We start from the raw sequence: 5690 nt of genomic DNA on the forward strand, positions 1-5690 counted from the left end.
ATGCGAGTGAATATTCTAGAGCTATGGGTTAGCTAACAATCCTGTTGAGTTTTCTACCTAAATTGTCTAATTAATTTATCTAGTTTATTGGTTGATGGGGTTAATATTGCTCGTAGCCTTCTCCCGAAGTACAACTCGCCTATTCTAGCTAACCTAACGCCTATATTCCTATGGAATTAGGATTAACAAGAATGCATTTATAGTTCCCGTATAATAACCAAGCAAGGCGATTAGGTATATTCCTATCCTAACCGCAAATCTGCTCCCCCTAAGAGTTAAGATCTTGCTCTACTCAATCTTATATGCAATCTAGATTCCCTCTCCCGAGTTCAATCCTAGATTCGTAGATAGTATTCAATTGGTGATCAAGAAATCAAATAATTAAGCGCAAGATTGAATAAATAAACCAATATGATAAAATAATAAGAACAATTCAAGCTTCAAACTATAACGTTCATGTAGCACCCAAAACTCTAGAACTAATAAACTATGAAATTAAAGGAAGAGAAGAGAAGAAAAACTAGTTAGAAGCCTCCTCCAAGCGTGGTGTGTGATATCACCAAAAGTGGCGTCCTCTCCCCTCCAAAAATTAGGTTTAGTCTTGCTTTTATACGTGTTGGGTAGGTCTAGGGCCGAAATAACCTTGTCCCGGGCGAAATAGGACACATTTCACGTCACCGGCGCCCAGCACGGCGTCAGGCGCCCTCCATAGCGCCCAAATATTTGTCACGACCCCAAACCCCGGTCGTGATGGTGCCCAACACATTGCTAGGCAAGCCCGACCATTTACACAACCTTAGCCAAATAACCTATATAAATAAATAAATGTTCACTACTATAATACCAATTTAGTACGGAAATTCTGATATAATCTCTAACATTCGAAAACCCCAAAATAAAATACTAAATAGCCCACCGAATCTGGTGTCACGAACATGAGCCTCTAAAACAGATCATCCACCTATTACAAATCCGACTAGGAAAATTACGAATAAAATAATAAAGATAGATGGGAGAGATCAGAAATGCGAACGCCATGCAGCTACCTTGATACTCCCGGATAATGCTGCTCAGCTAACACGAGTCCTCACTCACCCTGTGGTGTACCTGAATCTGCACACAAGGTGCAGGGAGTATTGTGAGTACTTCCAACTCAGAAAGTAATAAAATAAATAAAGTCTGAGGATCAGAAATCCTAAATAAACACAAAGTAAAGCTATACATACAACAACGTGGACCAATAGCATAATACGGTAAACATTAAAAACAGTTATAATAAAGTCACACCAGAAGGAGAATAAATAACAAGTAAATATGCAATGCAACACATAAACCGGTACCTCCAGTACCCCGCTGCGGCCGTGCAGCCCGCTCCATTTATTTAACGTCGATGGCACTCACTAGGGGTGTGCAGACTCCGGGAGGGGCCCCTTACGGCCCAAGCGCAATAATAAGCCATCTCGTGGCATCGAACAGGCCCTTGGCCTCATATCAATATCATTACAATACTGCTGCGGCGTGCAGCCCAATCCCATACTCAGTCCAAAATTCATACAATAGTATAAAAATATTCAGCCCAAACTTCATTTAAAAATATTAACTTAATTTCGGATTTAAGGAAATGGCTGAGATTTCTAGCACAGTATTAAATACCAGGACTGAGTTTAAAATTTATAAATATGATAGGAAACCATTAAAATAATCCCTGAAGAATTCAAGCAGTTGGCACGAAGCCCAATTATGACAATTAATCCATTTTTATAAGGATATTACAAATCTACAATCAAATAGGTATCAATTTTATTAAGCGGGACGGACCAAGTCACAATCCCTGACGGTGCTCTACCCCACGCCCGTTATCCGGCGTGCAAGTCACCTCACATAGCACTACGTTGTGAAAATTCGGGTTTTCAAACCCTCAATACAACATTTACATTAATTACTAACCTCAAGCCGGCCAAAGTCCTAGCTTGCTACGCCCTTGCCTTTCGAATTCAACTCTTCGCGCGTCGAATCTGACCAAAACCACAACGAATACGTCACAATATGCTAAGGAAATATAACCCAATCGAGAAGACTCGAAAAACATCGAAAATCACGAAGTTGGCAAAACCCGAGCCCCGGGCCCACTTCTCAAAAAATTATAAATTTTACATCACCGGATTCCTTATCTCGCCGCGAGTCTATACATATAAAGAACACCAAAATCGGAGTCCAAATGACCCCTCAAATTCCCATTTTTGTTCTCTTAGGTTACAAGCCCTAAACCACCATTTTTGACCTTAAATCCTTGAGTTTTCAGTCTAATTTCATGTGTTTGCACCATAAAATCGTGTTTTTGGTTTAGAAATTCTTACCTCAATGAAGTCCCTAGATTCCTCTCCTCCAACTCGCCCAAATTCTCCAAGTCCGAAGTGAAAATATGAAACTCTTTCAAAAATTCGCGAAGGAAATAAAAACCAATTGACCAGTTATTTCCGCATCTGCGGCTACATAGCCGCATCTGCGACTTCCGCTTTTGCGGTGGATAGTCGCTTCTGCGGACAAGATCGCTTCTGTGGTTACTAGACCGCCTCTGCGGTCCCGCATCTGCGATTCCTTTTTACGCAGGTGCAGTTTCCTTTAGCCTTCCAAAATTCCGCATCTACGGTCCTACTGTCGCATCTGCGAATCCGCAGATGCAGTCATCATCTCCGCACCTGCGATTCCTATCGCTTCTGCGATTCTTGACTCGCTTCTGCGGTCCCATTTCCGCAGAAGCGAAAATACTAGAAGCAGCATTGGTTCTGCAATCTCCTAAGTTTAAAACTTCCCGTTAGCCATCCGAAATCACCCCGAGGCCCTCGGGACCTCAACCAAAAATACAAACATGATCCAATACCTTATTCAAACTTGCTCCAATCATCAAAACACCTCAAACAACACTAATACCATCATTTCTCATCGAATTCAAGCCTAAGTTCTTCTAAAACTTCCGAAACACGCATTCGATCAGAAATCCAACCAAAACACCTCCGAATGACCTGAAATTTTGCACACATATCCAAAATCACCTAACGAAGCTACTGCAACTCTCAGAATCTCATTCCGACCCCCGGATCAAAATCTCACCTATCAACCGGAATTCGCCAAAATACTAACTTCGCCAATTCAAGCCTAATTCTACACCGAACCTCCAAAATCAATTCCGATCACACTCCTAAGTCACAAATCTTCCCCCGAAGCTAACCAAATCACCGGAATTCACATCCGAGCCCTCTAACACAAAAGTCAACATCCGGTTGACTTTTCCAACTTAAGCCTTCTTAAAAGAGACTAAGTGTCTCATTTCTTATCAAAACCATTCCCAACCAACTCTAACACATCAAATACTGATAATGAAACATGAGGAAGCATAACATGGGGAAAACGGGGCGGTAACTCACATGACGATGGGTCGGGTCGTCACATCCTCCCCAACTTAAACAAACGCTCGTCCTCGAGCGGGTCAAGAAACATACCTGAAGTCTCAAATAGGTGAGGATATCTGCTCCGCATCTCCTGCTCGGTCTCCCAGGTAGCCTCCTTCACGGGGCGACCTCTCCACTGCACTTTCACTGATGCCACATCCTTTGATCTCAACTTCCGTCCTGACGATCCAAAATGGCTGCTGGCTCTACCTCGTACGTCAAGTCACCCTCCAGCTGAACTGTGCTGAAATCTAAAACATGGGACGGGTCCCCAACGTACTTCCGGAGCATAGACACGTGAAAAACTGGATGCACGCTCGACAAGCTAGGTGGCAAGGCAAGCTCATAAGCCACCTCCCCGATCCTCCTGAGTACCTCAAAAGGCCCAATAAACTGCGGGCTCAGCTTCCCTTTCTTCCCAAATCTCATAACACCCTTTGTGGGTGAAACCTTCAACAAGACCTTCTCACCAATCATAAAAGATACATCTCGAACCTTCCTGTCTGCATAGCTCTTCTGTCTCGACTGTGCTGTACGGAGTCTCTCCTGAATCACCTTCACCTTCTCCAATGCATCCTAAACCAAATCTGTCCCCAACAACCCAGCCTCCCCGGGCTCGAACCAACCAACTGGCGATCTACACCGCCTCCCATACAAGGCCTCATACGGTGCCATCTGAATGCTGGACTGATAGCTATTGTTGTATGCAAACTCTGCAAGCGGTAGAAACCGATCCCATGATCCTCCAAAATCAATAACACAGGCACGTAACATATCCTCCAATATCTGAATGGTGCGCTCGGACTGCCCGTCCGTCTGAGGGTGAAAAGCTGTGCTCAACTGCACCTGAGTACCCAACTCTCGCTGAACAACCTGCCAGATTTGAGAGGTGAACTGAGTGCCCCGATCTGATATGATGGAAACTGGGACACCATGCAATCGAACTATCTCCCGAATATAGATCTCTGCCAGCCGCTCTGAAGAATAGGTAGTACAAACCGGAATGAAGTGCGCGGACTTGGTCAGTCTGTCTACAATCACCCAAATAGCATCAAATTTCTTCAGAGTTCGTGGAAGTCCGGTAACAAAATCCATAGTGATTCTCTCCCACTTCCACTCAAGAATAACCATCTGCTGATGTAAGCCACCCGGTCTCTGATGCTCATATTTCACTTGCTGACAATTAAGACACCGGGCTACATACTCCACAATATCTCTCTTCATCCTCCGCCACCAATAGTGCTGTCTAAGATCCTGATACATCTTTGCGGCACCCAGATGAATGGAATACCGTGAGCTATGGGCCTCCTCCAGTATTAACTCCCGAAGCCCATCCACGTTGGGCACGCAAATCCGGCCCTGCATCCTCAACACACCATCATCTCCCATGGTCACATCCCTGGCATCATCATGTTGAACCCTATCCTTAAGGACAAGCAAATGAGGATCATCATACTGACACTCTCTGGTGCGGTCATTCAAGGAAGACCGAGAAACCACACAAGCCAACAATCGACTGGGCTCTGAAATATCTAATCTCACAAATCGGTTGGCCAAGGCCTGAACATCAACTGCAAATGGCCTCTCCTCAACTGGAATGTACGCCAAACTCCCCATGCTCACTGACTTCCGGCTCAACGCATCGGCCACTACATTGGCCTTCCCCGGGTGATACAGGATAGTAATGTCATAATCCTTNACATATCCAAAATCACCTAACGAAGCTACTGCAACTCTCAGAATCTCATTCCGACCCCCGGATCAAAATCTCACCTATCAACCGGAATTCGCCAAAATACTAACTTCGCCAATTCAAGCCTAATTCTACACCGAACCTCCAAAATCAATTCCGATCGCACTCCTAAGTCACAAATCATCCCCCAAAGCTAACCAAATCACCGGAATTCACATCCGAGCCCTCTAACACAAAAGTCAACATCCGGTTGACTTTTCCAACTTAAGCCTTCTTAAAAGAGACTAAGTGTCTCATTTCTTATCAAAACCATTCCCAACCAACTCTAACACATCAAATACTGATAATGAAACATGAAGAAGCATAACATGGGGAAAACGGGGCGGTAACTCACGTGACGACGGGTCGGATCGTCACAATATTTGTGCATACTGTTTTTGGCGCCACAGGTGGCGCCAGGCGCTGCCTGTGGCGCCAACTGGCCCTTTTTTCTTAGTTTCGTTCGTTTTGGCTCAAATCTTACGCGTTTCGCCCCGTTCCGTTTGGAA

This window comes from Nicotiana attenuata, unplaced genomic scaffold (genome assembly GCF_001879085.1).
Source record: "Nicotiana attenuata strain UT unplaced genomic scaffold, NIATTr2, whole genome shotgun sequence".
NCBI classification, from domain to species: domain Eukaryota; kingdom Viridiplantae; phylum Streptophyta; class Magnoliopsida; order Solanales; family Solanaceae; genus Nicotiana; species Nicotiana attenuata.